This window comes from Pseudonaja textilis, chromosome 12, assembly GCF_049901715.1.
Source record: "Pseudonaja textilis isolate UNSWEBS1 chromosome 12, rPseTex1.2, whole genome shotgun sequence".
Lineage (NCBI taxonomy): Eukaryota > Metazoa > Chordata > Lepidosauria > Squamata > Elapidae > Pseudonaja > Pseudonaja textilis.
Window position 1 is genome coordinate 2,528,956 of NC_142001.1, and position 22,311 is coordinate 2,551,266.

A 22,311-nucleotide genomic window follows, 5' to 3' on the forward strand; every position below is an offset into this window, starting at 1 on the left:
AATAACACAGACACACACACACTCGAGGAAAGCAGGCTCGTCCCCATGGGGTGGGCTGGATTCCTGTCTCCCCTCCCTCCCCCAAGGAGATGCCAGCTCATGGGGCCTCTCACCCTCCAGAGCCAGAAGCTTCAAGCCACTCCTTCGCGTCACTGCCAGTCTTTTCATCTGGTGCCAGCAAAGGCTTTCTCAGGCCCAGATGCAGAGAGGCTGCTGTCCTTCTCAGCCACTCGACTCAGCTGAAAGGATCCCCTTTGGACAGCAGTCCACCTGTTTTCATGAGCAAAAGCCCAAGGACTTGGTAAAACCCTCTGCATCCAGGTCCACTGACCTGACTTTTATCATTTATATTTTAAGTTATGGCCTTGCTTTTTGTTCTAATCAAATCCAATCAAAGTCAATATTTATCTAGAATAAGGAAAAAAGGACAACAAAGGAGCATAACAGGCAGAAAACAAACACCAGGAAAAGCAACCACCATTACAAATAATTTCCTCAACACTGTCCAACTATTTACAAAGTCTGCATTACTATTACTATTAATCTTCTCATTACTCCTTATCACCCATCCCCTTCCACTTGTGACTGTATGACTGTAACCTTTGTCGCTTGTATCCTTACGATTTATATTGACTGTTTCCTAGTATGATTTGATTGCTTATTTGTACTCTATGACTATCATTAAGTGTTGTACCTTATGATTCTTGACTCTTGACAAATGTATCTATTCTTTTTATGTACACTGAGAACTTTTGTATCAAGACCAATTCCTGGTGTGTCCAATCACACTTGGCCTATAAAAAAGAATTCTATTCTATTCTATTATCATCATTTTCCTCAAGGGTCAAAACTGATCCAAACTTTTCTGGCCAGCTTGCAAAAGGAAGGAGAGGCTCAACAGTGGAGAGAGCACTAAGGCTGGGCCAGAATTCAGATACTTCGCTCTAACTACCTTGGGAGGACAAAGCCATTTTTGAAGTGAGCAGATTTTAGGCATGTCAATTCAAAATTTGTGGCGATATAATATACCGCTTGGGCTAACTTGAGAGTATAAACAAACAGATAAACCTAATGAAAGTTTTAGTAGCACATAAATGAAACCATTTATTCTACAAAATCAATAGTATTTTTGTGAACTTGCCACGAGAATCTCCACAACTCTGGAAAAATAGAGCAATGACATGAGCCCTCTGGTACCAAAATGTCTGGCGCATGGCCAGAGCTGAGAATCTGACCTCACTGCATTCTGGTCAAGGAAAAGTTAAAGCCTTCTCAGATTTACGATCTGAGTTTGTATCTAACACCACCCAGGGGAACTATAATTGTTTTATGCCAGAATTAATACATTAATGTGAGGAAAGAATACACGTCCATTCATTGGTGTTGTCTTCGTTCTTAAATAGCTTGCTGTACTATTCATGGTTACTGTATTTTTATTTAGAATTTTTCTTTAAAGAAACCATCAGCAAATCTGCAACGTATCACCACTGAACCCCACCCTATGAATAATGAAATCCAGCAGACACCAATCTTTATCACCAGAAATTTGATAACATATTCCAAAGGGAGTCCCACCCAAGAGTATAATTTGGTGTGGCACCAATTTATAGAGAAGATGAGAGAAGGCCGACTCCACTGGTATGGACATAACCAGGGAGCAGCACCTTCCACCGTTGCCAAGACTGCCTCCCAACCGAAAGTCATTGGCCGGCGACCTTGCGGGCGTCCAAAACAGAGATGGCAAGACACCATCAACAAAGATATGCAAGCCTTGGGCCTGCACCCTGGAGACGCAGCTGACTGTGCAAAGTAGCGCTCAATGATCCAAAAAGCGGATCCGACACTTGTGGGAATACGCTAGGAAAAAGGAGGAGGGGGAGAAGGAGACGTAGTCCCACCCAGAGTGCGATTGGAAAGGATGGGACCAAGCCATCTTTTCCCAGGAAAAAGGAGCAGGTGGTCTGATCTTCACACAGGGCACTCTTTTTCATCAGATGGATGCTAAGTGGCTGAGGAATCTCTCAGTCCTGAGCATATCCACCCAGGAACGTATTTCTACGTTTCAGGGAAAGCCAGGAGCCCCATGGGTGACTTCCCCATTCCTTTTTCTTTGCAAATCTTTCAACAGGGCTTCCACCGACCTCTGCTCAGTGCACGAGTCCAAATTAAATTACCCCAGATAAATTGATGCCCTGCTCCCACACCCCCACAAGGGAATCCCACCACTCTTTCTGAAGTCATTATGCTGCCTGCACTTTGGAAGATGGAGAACCGGAGCTGGCCTTAATCTCTGGAGAGCTTCCCCAAGTATTGAAAGAGGACTCTCACAGCCTCAAGGTGCACATATACACAGGTCCCTCAATCTTTCGTTGCAAGACTTCGTTACTAGTTTGCTCACCACCCTTGCAAACTTTTGTTGCACCCGTTCCAGTTTCTGAATCTTGTTAGTCTGGTGCCCCTAATAGGCCTCAGCCCTTGAAAGGGAGCCTAGCTAGACCAGAATAAAGGGGAACAATTACATCCTGTATCGGGGGCAGCCTTCAACTGCCGTGGTCTCGTCTGCAGCCCCACGGATCAACTACAATTACGGATCCTTTCCGGAAATAGGCGTGCCAGAGAGGGAATCCAGGATTCTACACCTGTGTACATTTGACCATTCACATTTGTCTTTGACAAACTTCATTGCTACTTTCACTCAAATGCTCTGCACTCTCAAAAGCACTTTGAACTTTTTGATTCAATCTTTGAAACAAACTTTATTACTTTATTGAAGTTTTTATTTTATTTATTTTTTTACTTTTAAAACCACCCCAACATCCCCCAGAAAACAAGTCTGCCTATGCACAAACCTTTTGCCAAATGATCAGCGAAAGAAAGGTTTTCCTCGCCTGTCCCTAAATAGCCGAGACTATAACTATTAGCGTATCTTGGCAAAGTAGAGCGTTGTTCATTTGTCTTTCAAAGCAACAATCCAGAGAAAGCAAAAGCAACATGCCAAAGCAGCGGGAACAGAAGAGGGAAACTCAAGAAGAGAGATATTAGTTGTGTCCCTAGAACAGGATCTACCTTCGAAGTGGTAAAATTCTGTGATCAGACGGTGTGGTTTCTTTGTGTTGAAATTTGCTCCTTGGCTGTGGGACTGTCTGGCTCAGAGCAAGGAGTGAAGTTCCTCCAACATCAGCCAAGGCCTTCTTCGCTTTCTCTCTTGGCTGCAATGTGGGGCAGGGTGATAGAATTTCTTGGGGAAGACAATAATCCAAATGGAAGCAGGAGAAAAACAAGAGGGTAGCAGGAAGTCTTGCTGTGGATGCTATGCGACAGTGAAGCTAACGGAACACAGAACATAGAATACAGAACGTAGAATAATAGGGTTGGAAGGGACCTTGGAGATCTTCTAGTCCAACCCCCTGCCCAGGCCGGGAGTTCCTATACCATTCCAGACTTTCTTTGGGTTTGATGGGATGGATACACACGATCAGAAATAGAAAGAAGAACGGAATAGCAGAGCAGAATAACAGAGTTGGAAGGAACCCCTGAGGTTCTCTAATGCAACCTCCCACCCAAGCAGGAGATTCTATACCATTTTAGACAACGGGAGGTCCAGACGCTTTCAATGGGCCACTAGTGGAGTCACTTTGTCAAAGAAGGAAATAAGATTTGTTTGACATAATTTGCTTTTGACAAACCCATGTTGGCTTTTGGTTATGACTTTGTTGGCTTGTAGGTGTTCGCAGATCTGTTGCTTGATCATTTTTTCCAGGATTCTCCAGGTATTGATGTAAGGTTGATTGCCTGTAGTTTCCTGAATCGATTTTACTTATTTTATTTATTTATTTATTGAATTTATATTGCTGCCTATTTGCCCGTGGGGACTCGAGGTGGCTTACAGAATATAAAACCTCATTTAAAACAATAAAACTAATAAAAAGAATCAAATAAATTAATATAATAAAACCACCCCTCACCCACCGCCCCAGCGACAGCAGATCACACGAGCCATTTCATGGGCTCCATCCCACTCCAGGGTCCCCAGGCCTGCTGGCAGAACCAGGTCTTCTTCGGGGCCTTCCAGAACAGTGGCAAAGTGGGGTCTGTTCTAATCTCATGGGGCGGGGGGCGGGTGATGTTCCAGAGAGAGGGAGCCACCACAGAGAAGGTCCTTCTTCTGGGTCCCACCAGGTGAATCTTCTTTGGGGATGGGACCCACCATATTCCCTGCCTCCCCGATCTGATGGGTCAGGTAGATGTGACCGGCAAGAGACGGTCCCTCAGATCACCTGGTCCCAAGCCATGAAGGGCTTCAAAGGGGACAGCCAGCACCTTGAATTGCGTCCTGAAGCAAATTGGCAACCAATGCAGCTCCCACAGGAGTGGCGATACATGTGCACATTGGGGTCTGCACAAAACCATGCAGGCGGCTGCATTTTGCCCCAACTGGAGCTTCCAGATGCTCTTCAAGGGCAGTCCCATGTAAGAGTGCATTGCAATAGTCAAGATGGGAAGTGACGAAGGCATGAGTGACTGTGAGTAGGTACTGTTGGTCCAGGAAAGGGTGTAACTGGTGCACAACCCGCAGTTGCACAAAGGCCCTCCTGGCCATGCCCGCCACCTGCTCTTTGAACAGGAGTCATAAGTCCAGGAAAACTCCCAGATTACGCACAGGGTCTGTTTAGGGTAGTGCCACCCCATCCAAGACCAAAGGTATCATCTAGAAGACATCTAATTGAAGTGCCCCCTGAATGCTATGATAAATGATTGAATTTACAAAGTTGAGTTAAAGAGGCTTTGGGTAACTCCCTGGATTTTTTAAAATGGAACTGATTGATTAATTATGGCACACAAAGAATTGTGATCAGTGTACTTTCTAAGGAGCAACTTTAAGCTTGAATATAGCATTCTTGGACTATTGGATAAGAATTGGATTTACTAACACAGGACAAGGTGCTCCATAAGAGGGAAATGAGTGGAACTTTGAAAGGGATGGCATTGATGTTTCAAAGCATAAAGGACAAAGCATTATGGAAACGAGCCACAAGGAGATTATGGAACTAATGTAGGGCATAGAGGGGAAAAATGAAAATATTACACAAGGGACAATGAGCAAAGATCAAGATGCCCAGGAAAGGGAGGAGCTAACAGGATGAATGGAGGGAAAAATAGAAGTGAGGATCAGCAATCAAAAGAAGAAAATAAGGCCACAACAATAAAAATAACAATGACTGATGAATTAAACCAGGGGGAAATACTCTAAGAGAGTTAAAAAGAGAACTGGAGATGCAGGAAGATACTTTAGAAAGAGAGATGGGGGCTTGGGCAGATATTATGAGACCTAGGCAGTGGATGAGAGTAGAGATGGGAGAAGTACCTAGATTGAATAGTCAGGATACAGACACAGATAGAGGTAAAGATCTGACAGAGGAATATGGGAGGCAAGTTAAAAAAAGAATAAGAATCGAAGTACTGAAGCGAAAAAGAGACAATGGATAGAAAGGGAAGGGTTTTTTTTAAAAAAAGTATAAAGGTGGCATGATTAAAAACTAGAATAGAGGTAGAAATAAGAGAATAGGAGGATATTAATATATACATTTTTATATAATAAAATAAAAGCAATAATAAAAGGGAAAAACTAGAGATTGAATGATGGTATTATTAGGTATGTTCAAATAAGTGTTCATATAGGCTTGATAAATGTACAAATACAATTAGTATTAGTTTACTTTACTTTATTGTCATTGCACTTCATACATATTATCTCTGTTTAAAGAATATTATGACTGGCATTAGAATTGTATATTGAAACACTGAATAATTAAATAATGAAGAATTGCATCTCAATACAAATAAATGTAAGAGAGAAATATGGGAGGTAAGTTAAAAAGCGAACAAGAATTAAAGTATTAAAATGGATAAGAGACAGTGGATAGAAAGGAAATGTCTTTTCATATAATGCTGGCATGAATAAAAATCAGAAGAGAGACAGAAAAAAGAGAAAAGGGGGAATATTAGTATAAACATTTCTATGTAACAAGATAAAAGTAACAACAAGACGGAAGCTTAGAAATTAAATGATGGTATTAATAGCTATGTTTAAATAACATTGTGATTGGCATGAGAATAATATACTGAAATATGGAATAATTAAACAGTGTAACACTATAGCTTAATATAAACTTGTGTATTACCATTAGTACCATATAAGCTTGACGAATGTAACAAATATGATTAATATTACTATTTCTATTTGTACTAAAATGTATGATACCCAGGTGCCACACTGTTGACACACTGATATGCATATGTAAGATAAAAAAATTGAAAAAGAAAAAAGACTGCAGCTTCTTTCTCTGAACGGAGACGTACTGGGAGCAGAAGCTGAATTGGAACCAGCCTTGAAAACATCAGTCTTGGAGTTCCAGTTTGCAAGGCTTCGGCGGCGGCAGGAATCTGCGACTGTGCGCGGTTCCTGCTGCACTTGCTGCTGGAGTGCTCCCGATCCAGTTGGATTTGGAGGCTATAGTTACCCCGTAAACTGAAGATAAGGGAGATCCAGGCAGGGGTCCGGAGGTATCGCAACCCCCCTCCTCAGACGGCTTAACTCCGTTTTCCAAAGGCGGTGGAGCGGCGGTCAGCAATGGCCGCCACAAAGAAGCTTTCAGCCAGACAAGAATGTGCAGGAGGAAGTTGAGAAAGTGAAAGTTTTTGGCTGAACCGGGACAACAAGTAACATCTAAATACCCTGGAAATTCAGCTTTTTAAATGATACATTGTTTCCTAAGAAGATCGTAAAAAGCGGCGGATGAAAGTGAAAAGGGAAAGTTTTTTCTCACTCTCCATTCCCATGGAGATAGCAGATGTAAATCAGAAAAACCCACTTTGGCAACAGAAGGTAACTAAATTTGAAAATTAAAGCCAAGGGGACATTAAAGATTTCTGAACACTGGAATTAAAAAATTAAAATCTTTTTGCTATAAGTGGGAAGGGAGAGGTAAAGAACTTATATTAAGATTTTGCTGGAAGAGACTGCTTGGAGCTTATAAGATCAGAGACAAACTGCAATAAGACTTCTAAAAAATCACTTTGGAACTGTGTAATTGAATTCTACCCCAGGAAGAGAAAGTATAAAAAGAAGAAAGTGCTAAATGAAACAGTTTGTGTTGATTTGGATTGCTTGGTGACTTTGGGACTTTTGGAAACTATTTTTTGAAAGACTAAAAACATTTGGGTTGCTTAAAAAAATCTCACAATGGCATTATCTGTTCAAGAATTGAAAATGGAATTCAAAAAGCTAAAAGAAGAGGAACAAGAAGGCAAGGGCTCTTCTGGATCTGTTTTTCACTTCTTAGAAATGGCGATTTCTACCTACCAGGAATTACAGCAACAAGAAAGCTGGGATGATGAAGAAGAAGCCATCTTTAATGGACAAACAATTTTAGTTGAGGAAGAAAAGGGAAAGTGGAGAAAGAAAATGGAGAATTCAGGACTTAAAAAAAACAACCAAGAAAGGGAAAAATAAGGTGAAAAATCGATACAATGTCAGAAAGAAACAGAAAAGAGGAATACAACAGAGAGGGGAGACCAAGAGGGCGGAGATTGAGAGATGGGGGGGTAAAAAGGCTAGATTCAACAAGAAAGGAAGGGAAAAAGAGAAGAGAAGGCATAAAGGCTTAAAACAAGATGTTAAAAAACAGGTCTTTTTTTTAGAGACAAAGGGTAAAATACCATTAAAAAAGAGATTCTGCAAAAGTACATAAGATTGTATTGTAGTATTTGTATTTGAAATAGAGTTAGAAAATTGGAATATTATATGAGTTAATAAAATATTAAAGGGAATGTGTAAAATGTTTAGGATTTAATAATAGAGTTTAATTTGCTATGGAACATTGTTTTTACTATATTATAAGCTTATTTTTTTATTATTTTAAAATGTAGAATGTACTAAGCAGAATCAGAATGGAAATTATATATTATTTTAAGTGTTAAATTTAGGGAAAAGATAGAAAGGCGTCACACTTCAACCAGTGATTACAGGAGAAATTTTGTATTAAAGAGAAAAGATAAATAGATAATTGAAAAAGAATGGACAAAAGATACAAATATAATGATTCAAATTGAGATGAAATAAATCAAATAGAATTAAGAGAGTGAAAAGAGGGGAGAAGACATATAGAAAATCTAGAATGTTAAACAACATATGAAATAGTATATAAGGTGAGCATGAATTTGATTTATGTCTGTACAAAAAGATGTAACCCGTGGTTAAACCGCTTTCCAAAAAGAAGTTTTATGTTTTGTGTTTTGTTTGTCTATGTTTGTTTATTGAGAATTAATAAAATTTTGGAAGAATGTTGGAAGAGAACATATGAAATTGTAAATAAGACAGATGAAAGTATAAGCACAATGAATAAAAAGATATAGAAATTTGGGTAAAAGAAATATAATTGAATAGAAGTAAAGGGAGAAATAGTGAGAAGTTGGAAAAAGAGTAATAAGATATGAAGTTGAATACATAAGATGAATATGCATATCAAATTATGTTTGTATGGAAATGTGATAATCTGGAACTATGCTGTACTCAAATAAGATGTTTTATTTGTTTTGTTAAAACTCAATAAGCAGCTTTCAGCTTTCAGAAAAGATGTTTTATGTTCTTATATTTTATGTTTTGTTTGTTCGTGTATTGTCTTTGAAAATTAATAAAAATTTGTTTAAAAAAAAAGAAAAGAAAACATCAGTCTTGGTCCCCAGATTTTTTCTTCTGAAGTGCAGCCTAATGATGGCAGTGACTGAGCCTGCTGATACTTTGCACACACAAGTCACAGCCTAGTAGAGCGGGACAATACGGGCTTTCCCTATCCAAGTCCAGCCAGCTAAACTGCTTATTCCTGCGCCAGCCAGGAGCCCCCTCCCCTCAACCCTCAGAGACAGGATATGCCGGCATTCCTTAAACATCCTGTAAAATCTCAGGCCAGAGGATTGCCTGAAGGGAAAACTTCAGGAATGCAAAAGAGCTGATAGCAAAAGTCGTGGAAGTTTTGCAGAGCAGGCTGACCTCTCTGCAGTTTAGCAAGGGTGCCTGAGTTATGTCCCCAAGACGCAGAGCAAGTACAGAACAGACAACGCCTTAGAATCATCGCAACGCATTTCTTGGAATACATAATTTATCAACAAAGCAGTGGCGACGTAGATAAAAATAACTGAAGCAGGAATAGCAATTAGAAGCAGTTATTAAATGTATTGGGAGTTCCAAAACTTTAAAGAATTGTTCTGAGACCTGAATGGATTTCATATATAAACACTATTTCCTTTTTCATTCCAGTCTCGGACTCCTACAATTAATAGAAGTTTTGGAAGTAAAAGGACATGCGTTTTTATCCGGACTGTGCGGAAGAGAAAGGATCCTATGCTGGCTGAGGACTTCCGGGAGTTGAAGTCCACAAGTCTTAAAGTTGCCAAGTTCGGAGACCCGTGATCTAAGGGGCAAAGAAAGGTCATCTGGCTACTTCAAGGATGGATGTGGCTGTTTATTTGCAAAGTGGCCAGCCTGGCATGCCAACCGTGTGAAGGGTGCTGACTCTCCCAAGGGACCCACTATCCCTATTGGCCCCGCAGAGACTCCAGAGGGGCTTCCTACCTTCACGGAGTTGTGCAGAGCGAGAGAATCCAGCGGCTGCAGCCATGCAGGATCTTCCGGAGCCTCGGCGTCTGAAAGAAAGCCAAGGAAGGGTGAGGGGGCGATGCAGCAAAAGCCCTGAACTCTTTACAATTCTTTGCACTTGCCAAGGGCACCTCGCAGAAAAAAAGGAAAGGAGGGCAGGGCAAAAATAACGGCGTTAATTGCAGGTTAGCGAGGAAAGATTCAGGTGAATATCCTCTGGACTACAGGCAGTCCTCAACTTAGAAGTTGCCACACACCTCCCCCCCAAAGTTACTTATGACGCAGTTTCAATGTGATGGCCACCGAGAGCCCATGCGGTTGTTTACCTGTATGCCTGACTGCAGGGACACACACACCCAGGGGTGGGATTCTCCCAGTTCGCACCTATTTGCTAGACCCGGTTGTTAACATTTTAAGCAGTTTGGAGAACCGGTTGTTAGAAGAAATTACTGGCCTAATCCTGTCAGGAAGGCAGGAAGGAAACATTCTGGTGTTGCTTACAGAAACTGACTCTCCGTTAACCCTTACATTCTTGCCACGACTAGACTTCCTGTCACTGGAACATCTCTGGAGTCCCCCCCACCCTTTGCTGGTACTTTGCTTGTGTGGAGGGACCATTCAAAGTTACAATGGCACTAGAAAAAGTGACTTATGACCATTTTTCACACTTGTGACTGTTGCAGCTTCCCCACATTCATGAGAGCCCCAGGCAAGGAGATGCATGCCTCGATGTGAGTGATATTGAGTTGGCCACGCCCAGCCAGTCACATGACCATCAAGCCATGCCCACCAACTAAGTCACGCCCACAGAACCAGTTGTTAAAAAATTTGAATCCCACCCCTGCACACATCCCGGCCATCTCCCCGCTCTTCCTCCACTGGATGCCCCCAGGTCAGATTTCCACCCCTCGGTTCCCTCCTCACATCTTTGGAAGAGCTCTGAATTCTAGGAGCTGGGAACATGGTGGCCATTTCCGCAATTGCGCTATGTGGCTGCAGAACAAAGAGATGCGGGATCCTTCCCCGGAGCTCTTTGGAAGTAAGTCAGGAGGAGGGAGTGGGGCCATGTGTGTGTGTATGTGGGTGTCACACTCAGGACTAAGGCTTGGGGGTGCCTGGTTGGGGGGCAAATTGAGGCCCAAGGGCTGTGGGGACCCTGAGGGGCAGGAAGTGGACCACGGAGCGTCTCTGGGGGTGGGGAGGTTAGGGCAGGCCGGCCTAGGTCTGCGCTAGTCTTCCCTCACCCTCGAGGCACCCAGTGCTTCATTTAATGACCCATGCTTTTGTTTAACAGCTGCATCAGGGACAGCAAGTTGTGGGGGTTACTTAACAGCCATCGCAACCAGAGGTGGTTATTCAGCAGGTTCTGTCCAGTTCTGGAGAACCGGTAGAGGAAATTTTGAGTTGTCTGGAGACCCGGCCAATCCCGCCTCTGACTGGCCCCGCCAACCCCATCTATTCTCTGCCTCCCATCGAGTCCCAGCTGATCGGCTGGGTCTCCTTTGGTTGCCCTGCACAGGAGAACGGAGCTGGAAAGCAGGTTAGTGGGGTGGGGAGGGAATGGAGATTTTGCAGGATCCTTCCCCTGCCAGGCCCACCAAGCCAAACTCAACAAGCCACGCCCACAGAACCAGTATTTAAAAAAAAGTTGAATCCCACCACTGGTCATAACATGACTGCTTCGTTAAAGTCATATGTTGAGGACTACCTACATAAAGCAGAGCATCCGCAAAGCAGCTTTGGATCAGATTAACCCTTCACCATCTTTTCAGCAAATGCAAGACCACTTTAGGACTACCTAATATGAAAACAGCAGTTCTTCTTTTTTTCCTTTGAGTAAAACCCGCACTCATTTGGGCCTTATTCCTATGCCCAGGATCCACGATGCCCTTTGCTATGCCTGTTAATTAATAAAACGCCAATGCCTATCAAATGCAGTTTACCCATTAGAATACAATTTATCTTAGGACTTATCTTGGTATAAGTGATCCTCTCTGAGTTCAATGTGACTTAATTTCAGTGAAGCTGCCCCTCTCCAATATTGCAACATTAGCAGGATCACCCTTGGGGATCTAGACCAGGGTTCTCCAACCTTGGCAACTTTAAGACTTAATTCCTACAATTAATAGAAGTTTTGGAAGTAAAAGGAGATGCGTTTTTATCAGGATTGTGCGGAAGAGAAAGGATACTATGCTGGCTGGAGAATTCTGGGAGTTGAAGTCCACAAGTCTTAAAGTTGCCAAGTTTGGAGACCCCTGCCCTAAGACAATATGTGGCTCTGCAGAATGCAACTCAACCCAAGGCAAACTCACCGCAAACTCACTGGCCAAAGTTCAGCAGTAGAGAAACCTGGGGCAAGACGGAGCAAAACCTGACCTTCAACTCTGCCTTGTTTAAAGTGGTTCTGGAAGACCCAAAGTGTTTTGCCAGCCTCTGTTCTGCTGTGAGTCTCAGGCCAACTGGACCTGTGGCAGAAACAGCCTCTGCAGATGGTTCAAAATCTGAACTCTGAGGAATAGCATCTCCCGGCAACTCCGCGTGATTGCTGCATGGCAGCCCAGAGCCATTTCTGAAGGACAACTATCTCACAACTATTCCCCCCACCACCACACACACACAGTTTGCTTGGAGTCAGAAATACTAATGTTAAGTTTCTCGTTGATTCTTCGGAAGGAATACCTGATCTGGGATGAGGAGCTAACCTGTAGGATGGAGTCTGACCTCAGCCCTCTTCCCAGCCCCGAATGCAAAAGCATCTTCTGGCTGGAAAACTGGCTGTTCCCGTCCCTGTGTGGTCTTGGGGTAAATAAAAACCACTGAACACACACACACATACTCCCTTCCAAAAAGCCTGGTCCAGAGAACCCCACTGCTCTGAGACCCTCCAGCTCCCCGCAAGTGAAAGTCCAGTTTCCCAGAGGGAAGAAAATCAACGCCCACAAAGGTGGCCTTGTGTCCTCCCCTGCAGAGCAGAGGGGAAAACTCAGGCTCGCCCCTCCGAAGGCAAAAAGCGGCTGCTGACAGAAGCCCCTTGAGGTGGGTCAGAGAGCCACCATTCCCTCCAGGAAAGAGCTGGCCTGCTGCTCCACAGGGCAAAAGCAGGCAAATCAAAGCCGCTCTGCAGAGCAGCCAGAGGAGCCGGGCAGCTTAGCTGGGCAGGCCTGGGATCCTGCTGAACTCTCCTTCACATCAGCCCTGGGAATGTGAACTCCAGCGGGGCATTTCCTTCCTTCCTTCCTTTCTTCCAAAGGGCCCTGCATGAGGAGAGCAGGGGTGGGTGGGTGGGAGTCCGGAAAAGGAGAGGGAGCCGGCCTTCGCCCGAGACTCTATCGGAAGAGCGTTTGTTTTTGTAATGGCACAAGCTGAAAACAAAGAAATTTGGGGCAGGGCAAATTGGGGGCGGGAGGGGGGGAGGAAGTATGTCTTTTTGGACACCAGCATCCAAAGCTGTCCAAGCCACTCCCTCAGGCCCAGGGATCTGAGCCCTGCCCGCATTGCACAGTCCGTTGTGGAGGGCTAACGTTACCCCTTTTCACGGTAAAAAGGTCGGTCTGCACGCACATACAAATGTACACACATCCCTGAACAAATACACGAAGTCCTCGACTTATGACCACTATTTAACTATTGTTCAGTTACAACAGCCTCAGAAAGGGTATTTTACAGCATGTAAAGCACAAGGCGGCTCCAAACCCATTTGCACCACTCAGGTGACCCTGAGGACACAGATAAACCTCCAGGTGGCCTCAATGACTCTAGAAAAGGATGCAAAGGCCCAGCTGTATGCAAGGAATATCAATCCTTCCATTCTCCACCATCCAGTCCGAGCTGAAGAAGCTTCTGGGATAAGATAGTGAAACAGAAAGTCCAGTTGCCCCCTGAGAAAGCACCTTTGGGACAACCAGGACCTGGATGACGGAGAAGGTCCACAGACATGGCCCTTGGGGAAAGAAAGACACGGTGGACTGCCAAGCACAACCCTTGATTTTACATGAATTGCTTTCATTAACTTGGCCTTCTAGTTGTGAGGCCCCAGTAAAAGCACCGGCAATCTTACGCCCAACCTCTCGTTCAGAAGCTCACTTACAATGCGCCCCCAAAGCAAACAGGCTCTCCCTCCCTCCACCCCAAGACAGGCTGCTGAGGTCTGTGGAAGAAGCACTCTTGGAAGACCAGCACACCCACAACATCTGGTCAAGTCAGCATCTCCTCCAGTTCAAACGAAGCGCTTGCTGACTGCATGAACACGGCTGGGTCCCTTCCTTGCCAAGGATACCAAGGAATTGGGCGCTGCTGTTTCCAGGGGGGTGGCTTTTTTCTTTTTAAAACGTCCCAGTCTAGCCTCCAGTCCAGGTCAGGTGATCATCAAGAATCGCTGAATCAAGAATCCATTCAAGTCTTGGGAAACTCGTTTTGCTGCATCTGAACCTGCTTCAGGGGAACTTTAGCTCAATGTTCCTGTTTTGTTTATTTATTTTACTTTTTGTTCAAAGTATTTGCATATCAGGCCATTTTGCATATGTGAATGGGTTTCCTGAGCCACACGCAGAATACAGGGAATCCCAGAACAGGAGTTTCAATTCAGGGTTTCTGGCATGTGCTGGTCTGCAGCTTGGGGGCTACAGGTCACCCCCCACCCTCGGAGCCCTGCTGACTAATCGGCCCCCAACTGGAAGCCTCCCGGCCTGCAGGTCTTTTGGCTAGCCCTCCATCAAAGGCTAACCGGGGTGGTCTCCTTGCTTCAGTGAAGCAAATCAGATCACTTTCACTGTTTGAATTGCTTAGAAGAAAATGTATTTATTTCAAAGTGGCCCAGGAAAGTTAATGGACTTAATTTATCTTTTCCTGCAACAAATGCATATTAGATATGAACACATATTACATAGCTTGTAGAATCTGACCTTTAGTTTCGGGCTCAAATTTGTCAATTATATACTTTTAAGCATTCTGTTTCTTCATTCCAACTTTCTTTACCTCAACCCCAATTGTTTTGTACTTCACCTATCCTCAAAGAAACAGAGAAAAGAATCAATCTAGCCAGCCTCACTCTGTCTCCTCCTTTCTAAGAGCATCAAAGCCCCCAGGCTTCCGAATTTTATCTGAAAGATCCTAAATTCCTCCTTTAAAATCACTGCACAGTCAAGTCATGTGTTGATTTTTTTTTTTAAAAAAGCCTATATCTGACATCATGGAAAGCTGTGAAAGAGGAGAGTGGGCAGATGTGGGCAGACTTTTCTAAGGACCAGCTGTTGCTTTCACGTGGCCTAAAATAAATGGCTTTTCCAAAGTTTAATGTGAGCTATTTTATAGCTCCCGAATATAAACGCTCTTCTGTTTGGTGCAAAGAATGCACGCATACGAGGAAAGGCTGACGTATGGCCCCAACTTGGGCACGGGGAAATCCTGTCCCAGAGGCCGACTGCAGGCAGACAGATGAGAGCAGCCTACAGAGCCGCCTCTTCACCACTTCAAGGTGGCTTAAGAAAAAAATGCTGTCTGGTTGAACTGGGGAAGAGCTATTTCGGTGGGATGCAGCTCCCGGGAGGGCTAATTTGCTACAAGGCAAAAGTCTATGATTTCTTCAGATATTTAATCACTTTCTACTTGCTCAAGGTCTAGGGGTCGTGTGGTGATGTTTAATATCCTGAAAATACAGAGATGGGCTGGTATATTAAGATTTAAAGTTGTAATAACAACCTTTTGGAAACTGGAGATATTCCGAAATATTTGCTGAATTGTCAAGGGTCTAGTAGAAACGTCTTTCCCTTTTACTAAGGTAAACTGGCCCTAAATAACATCGATATTATAGTTTCTATAGAGTAGTTCATGTTATATAGTTAGCCAAATTTTGCCGGATCTTTGGGAAGCTGGCAGTGGAGAAAAAAAAGCATTCCCACAGGACAAAGCAGAGTTGAGGGTGACAAGAACTGGAAGACCAAAACTGGGTTAGGATTAGGGTGAAACTTGCAGTTTGAAAGCAAGAGCGGAAGGCATCCACCCTTTCTCTCTTCTCCTTCCACTGGACCGGCTTCAGAGGTGGTCTTCAGCAGGTTCGGACCAGCTCTGGAGAACCGGTAGAGGAAATTTTGAGTAGTTCAGAGAACCGGCAAACACCCCTCTGGCTGGGCCCGCCACGCTCTATTCTCTGCCTCCCATCGAGTCCCAGCTGATCGGCTGGGTCTCCTTTGGTGCCCCTGCACAGGAGAACGGAGCTGGAAAGCAGGTTAGTGGGGTGGGGAGGGAATGGGATTTTGCAGTAAGCTTCCCCTGCCACACCCACCAAGCCACGTCCACATGAGTAAAAAAATTTGAATCCCACCACTGATCTGCCTGGATTTTACATCCCAGGCAGCTGGGCCAAAAAGTTCACTAGGGACTCCAAAACTGGCTCTAAAATCAGATCCACAAATCCCAGGCCGATAGCTAAAGATAAAAATCAAACCATTAAAAACAGGTGGAAGCTGCCAGTGGTGTAAATTCTCAAAGACCCACGTGGCCTCTTTTCAGGCCTGCTCTCCGTGGAAGGATGGCCTAGGAGAATGAATCACAGACCCTGAACTGCTGGCGACACAATTACAGATAAAGCAGATAAGCACTGTGTCTGTTTTCAGATTCGGCTTGCTCGTGACAAGTACCGTCTTACCTACATTTTCCCTTGGGGACGGTTGCGATCCAAATTCTACAAAAGGTCGGGTTTGCAGGAATGAGACCAAAAAAAAGGCAAGAAGATGATGTCCCCATCATCACAATGAAGCCCCTTGGCTGGAATAGCCCCACCCTATTCTGAACTTCCTCCAGCAACAAGACCGCCTGGCCTGGCATCTGAGGGCCCGTTTCAAGATCCTCACCCATACGAGGAAATCGAAAAAAGGTGCCCCAAAGATGATCTGACATAACTAAAATACAAAGTCTCAGAACATGGAATAATGGGGTTGGAAGGGACCTTGGAAGCCTTCTAGTCCGGTGTCTTGACTGGTTTTATACATCTGAGCGGACTCTTCCTCTCTTTAGACATATATATTTATCCCATGATGGGGGACTGAATCAACGAGACTCAAAGGCTGCTCTTCTTGACTGAAGAGTTGTGGGAACATGCTTTTTGCTGCTCGACCTGAGAAGAAGAGGATCTTTAAACAAGTCTAGAAAGGTAATGCTGCTTTATATCACACTAGTGAGGTCACACATGGAATACTACATCCAGTTTTGGTCACCCCAATTTTAAAATAAGGATATTGAGATGCTAGAAAGAGTATGGAGAAGAGCAACAAAGATGATAAGGGGTCTGGAGGTTAAACCATAAGATGAATGGTTAAGGGAACCACGTATGCCTAGACTAATGAAGAGAGCCATCTTCCCATAGTTGAAAGACTGGGGTCAACTGATTCTCCAAAGCACCAGAAACCAGGACAAAAAATAATGGGTAAAATCTTGTTAAAGAGAGATCCAACCCAGAACTAAACAGAAATTTCCTGACAGTGAGAACCATTAATCAGTGGAAGAGCTTTCCTTCCTGAAGCCATGGGGGCTTTATCACTGGAGGTTTTCAAGAAGAGATTGAACATTCATTTGTCCGGAATGGTATAAGGACTCTTGCTTGGGCAGGGGTTGGAGTAGAAGGCCTCCAACCCCAGTAAATTTCCTTCCAGCCCTTGGATTCTATGTTCTGTGATTTCTGCCATCAGCTTTTCTTCTAGCACTCCAGGGCTAGGCTCCAAACGTAGGGGGAAAACATTGTAATAAAGTGCGTGTTTTCAAATGAATGGGCGTAAACAGTTTTTACAGAATCAACACACAAGCAGAATGAGATCTTCTTCCCATGGAGCACAGGATGGGGACACAATCTGCCTTTTGCCCCACCAAAACAGGGAGCCCCGGTCCCCGAGCTGGTCTCTTTTTCTTAACCAGGGAGTTATGCTGCCAAGACGGCCCCTTCGGATCAGAAGCGGTGACAGTGCAAGGTTTGGAGCAGGGCATCCCTTTGAGCTCCTTCCATGACCCCCAAATGAAAAGCCGCCTCCCTCTGTGACGAGGCTTTTTCGGTTTGAAACATAACATAGGGTGTCAAAAGAGAAGACTGCCTTAGCAAGAGTGCATGCAAGGAGTCTTGCCAAACAGGATGCAAGATGGCTAAAGTGACATCCTGAAGGCAGGCTGATGCATCCGGGCTAGCCCGACTTACTGGCATCCATCGGTCCATGGCTCACAAAATGTACTGTGAGCTGTAGAAGAGAAGAGCAACTGGAGCTCGGCTGAGGAACCCCCTGCACTGCTCCAGATGTGTGAGATTGCTCCAGGAACTGGCTGGGTGAAAGTGGCGCAGGAGCCAATCTCCTTCTTTATCTGACCTCTGTATGGGCCACTCTGCTCTCAGCAGGGCCAGCCCACCAAACAGCATGCAAACAGTTCACTGCCCCCCCCCTCCCCCCCGCTTTCCTTCTGCAGGCAGGAGCGGGGCCGGGTCCTTGCAGAATCAGCCAGGAAGGACTTTCTGGATCCCTTCCTGGGATGGGCCCTTTTCAGTTCTGGAATTTTCTTTGAGTTTTACTTGGCTGCCTTGCTGTTGCCTTTTAGGAAACTGCTGAAGCCTTTAAAGAAGAGATCTGTGAAGGACAGATTCCTCCACTGACTTTAAAGATTTTAAAAACCATGCATGTGATATTTTTAGCAATTATTTCCTGTTTATAAGCAGCTTTTTTTAAAAAAAATAAAATCCTTTAAAACAGTTCCAAGGTAAGTCCAGGAGAGAAAGCTATTTTTTTTTTTGCCAGTTCCTGTTTTAATGCCATGGATGGCCGAGGGGGCAGAGAGCATCTTCCACCCCAAGAGCACACCAGGAGCGGCCAATAAATATCTCGAAGGGGGCATTCCTCTGATGCCTGACACGCCAGGGGTCTTCAAATGGGAGCCGTTGTAACCAGACAAGAAGCCAGGTAGGAGGAGCCCAGGTGGCATTCCTGAGCAGGCCGTAGCTAATGGTCTTCAGGCTGAGTTGAGGCATTGCAGAAAAATGTTGGTTCCCCCAGGTAAAAGCCTGCAGGGGAGCAGAGAAGGAGAAGCTTCAAACTTGAGGGTGCAACCAGAATTCAAAAAGTACTTTTTACATACAAGAAAACCCCCAAAGATCCTGGGAAAACCTTTCGTTTCCTGGAGCAAAGCTTGTCTCAGTGAGATGGTCGCTGGATGGAGTATTCCAAACGTGGTCTCATCTGTGCAGTACAGAGCGGTACTATTCACATAATCTTCATGCTGTTCTTCTGTTGATGCAGCCCAGGGATTGGGTCGGCTTCTTTGGCAGCTGTAGTATTCTGCTGTCTCATACTTCAGTGATGAACCACTAGGAAACCTAGATCCCTCTCACCGTTGCTACTACGGAGCTAGGTGCCATCTATTCTGTACCTGAACATTTGGGCTTTCTCGTCTTAGGGTAAACTCTTACTTTTCTCACCACTGATTTGCATTTGGTTAGATTAAGGCCCAGGGTTCAAGTCTGTTAAGATCCTTCTGTCTCTTGAGTTCCTCTTCTGGGGTGTTGGCAATTCCTCTCAATGTGGTGTTGTCTGCAAATTTGATGAGCCCCCCTTCTACCCTGTCATCCTAAACCATTTATAAAGATGTTGAAGAGTGCTGGACCCAAGGCAGAACCTCGGGATATCCCACTGCATGCTTCCCTCCACATAGATGTAGCTCCACTAAGCATTGCACATTGAATGTGGTTGGTCAGACAATTGTGAATCCATCTGGTAGTGGTACTGTCTATCCTACATTGTTCTACCTTATCGAGAAGAAGGCTGTGGTCTACTTTGTCAAATGCTTTACTAAAGTCCATGCATACTAAAAGTATGGGAGTGATGCTCATCTCCATTTCTTGGCTGAGGGAACATGTAACACACAATTTCATGCTCTGCCCAAAACAATAAACTTGCAGGACTTCAAGACACAAGATACTAAGAGAATAGTTGGGTTCCCACAACCCACTCAATCCAGTTTAGTGCAGCCTGGCACATTATACTATCCTGCCATTCAAGGCACAAGAAGTAGCCACTGTCTTGCCACCTGCGTACATTCTAGCAGAAATTCTCCAACTCTTTGCTTCTGCGATCCCCAGATGTGATAAGGAACAAACTGGCTTCCCTCCTGGAAGGGTGGCGAGTCTATCTGGGTTCATTTTGACCCATTCAGGCCAGAGACACCCAGGATCCCTCCTGGGTTGAAGGCAGTTGAAGGGTGCCAAATGTAGGAAATGGATGTACGAATGTAGGAAACGGGGTACCTGAAAAATGTGACAACCAGGACGGATAAGAGGAGACTATGAGTGGGATCCATGAGAAACATATTGTTGAGTCGTATCTGTAACATCAGGAGTCATCGGTGAGGAAGGGCAGGGCAGGGGACTGCGTGTTGTGGTTCGCTGGCAGCAGGTGCAGACGGCTGAGGTCTCGGAGAGCGAGGACTCAGATGAGGGGCCTGCATGTGAGGCAGGGGTGGGGCTAGGACCATCAGGGAGTGGAGTGCTGCCTTAGGAGATTGTGGTGGCTGGCAGCAGTGATGAAGAGATCCCCGAGGAGTCTGTGCCCAGGGCTGCTTGAAGGAAAGAGCAGCTGCAGCAGCACGGGTGACTCAAGAGTAAGGCTGCAAGGTGATGGTCCCTCCCTTAAGAGATAAAAGCCAGCTGAGAAACCAGAGATCTTTGCAGGAAGCAAAGAAGTTCTTCCACTTCAAGCCTTGTGGAAGTTCAGACTATCTTGGCTTGTGTTTGAAGACTTTTTTTAAAAAATATTTCTTGGAAACTTAATCTAGTGCTTTTGTCAGATTTGCACAACCTTGGCAAGGCTCGTTCTTATCAGAGACAATTAGTTTTAATAGCCCAATTACAACTGTGAATGAACGGGATTTGCAGAGAAGCATTAAAAGGTTTTGCTTTTATCTCTGGTTGGTGTTTGTTTATTTGGAACAAGGTTTGGGTCAGAACACCGCGAGATGAAATCAAGCGGGAGAGACTTGCTGAAGGACCAGGGAATGATCACAACCCAAACGATGGCTAGGCACACCCTTTTGGTCCACAAGGGCCATAAAGCTCACACTGGCCAGGTGCGGGACTCTGACAAAGAGTCGGTCCATTTGGTTGGCCGAATATTTTTCAGTACTCTTGGAACATTTTCATTCATTTACATGTCACTTAGTTTAGTTTAATTTACTTTATTGTCACTGCACCTTGTACAATGAAATTAAATACCACCTTCAGTGTACATCGTGCATAAGAAAACTATAAAAATAAAACAAAAACACACATCCTTCACAATATTCTATACAATTCGATATAACTTTAATGTATGAGCTAGTTGCACTGAGGTTTGGAAGGCATCACAAAGTTTCTTTTTCGCCTCCTGCCCTGTCATTCCTCAATGTTCAAAAAGAAACTATCACATGGAACATATTCCTTGTAAAAACACATTAGAAGCAGATGTTCTTCTCCAGGAAATAAGGCTTCTGCAGCTGCTGGCAGCCACCAAGGGCTTCTCTTGCCCCAATGCAGTCCCAACCATTACATCCCTCTCTCCCTCCTTCTCCCGTTTTTCAGAACTACACATTTCTACAGTAGCACAAAACACGGGAGAGATGGAAATGTAAGTCAGAAGTTCAGCCTGAGAGGAAAATGGCTGTTGCCATGGAAGACCAGTCAAAAGGGGGGAAGGGGGAAATCCACCCTTACTTAGGTGTTCTCCAGACGATGCAGTGACGCAGTGCCCCTTTTTGCCTGGCAATTCTGCCCATCATTCATGTGCTGCCAAGAGGAATTTGCCAGAACAAACCTCTGCTTGCAACGCAACAGGAAGGAAGATTGAAAGGACAATCATAATTCCCTTTAATGAACTTTCTGGGCAAGCAAAAAACAACCTAAAACGGCCACCAGATACCTATTAGCATTCTGGGTTAAATGGTAGACTTTGGATTCACGTTGGTTCAGAGAAAACTTTGCTATAAAATGTCTCCAAATACATCTTATTTTGCAACTGTCCTCACATATCTAATGATTCTGCCTAGCATAATGTCTCTTTCTACATAACCTTCAGGTATATGTTTTGTGCAGTTTTTTGATGGAGAGGAAGAGCTTTTTAAAAATCAAAGGGCAGGCTTTGAAGGATAATTGGATTACATATTGTGCATTAGTTCACTTAAAAACAGAACTAGTTAAGTTTACTTTCAAATTTCTTCCTGTTAACTAATGAGATTTGTTTCCGTGTTTGTGTTTAAGCCCTGAGTAAATTAAACCACAGAACCATAAATTTGGGAAGGATCTCAGAGATCTCCTACTCCAACCTTCTGCTCGAGGCAGGAGACCTTATACCATCCCGGACAAAAGATCGTTCAATTTGTTATTGTGGTTTCATGAAGACTCTTTAACTTCTGCCTATTTTTAACCGCTCTGGATTTCTTCAGAAACAAAAGAGCAACTCAGAAATAAAATAAAAGCGTTGGCTTTTATGCCCTGGAGGGAGAGGCCACCTAAGACCACATGTGCTAATCAACCAGATCATTTTTATTCCACAAAATAGTCATACTGCTAACTACACTAAAAAACAACAACCCAGAGGCCCTTCAGGAATCCACTTCGAATCAACTGCCCACATCCTTGCAGAACTGAGAGGTCAACAAAA

At 44.3% G+C, this 22,311-nt stretch overlaps 1 protein-coding gene across 4 annotated transcripts in view; it reads right to left on the bottom strand.

Annotated features, from left to right (window-relative positions):
- The window catches only part of STARD8 (StAR related lipid transfer domain containing 8), a 74,918-nt gene that overhangs the window by 32,166 nt on the left and 20,441 nt on the right, over positions 1-22,311 (bottom strand). For 2 of the 4 annotated variants that reach the window (XM_026703125.2, XM_087940863.1), the window contains exon 2: positions 9,632-9,702. The exons of 1 other annotated variant lie outside the window; for it this stretch is intronic. The gene's annotated coding sequence lies outside the window, so the exon portion shown is untranslated. Of the gene's footprint in view, positions 1-113; positions 329-9,631; positions 9,703-22,311 lie in introns of those variants that run through there. One more of the 4 variants, XM_087940862.1, reaches the window with a different exon arrangement.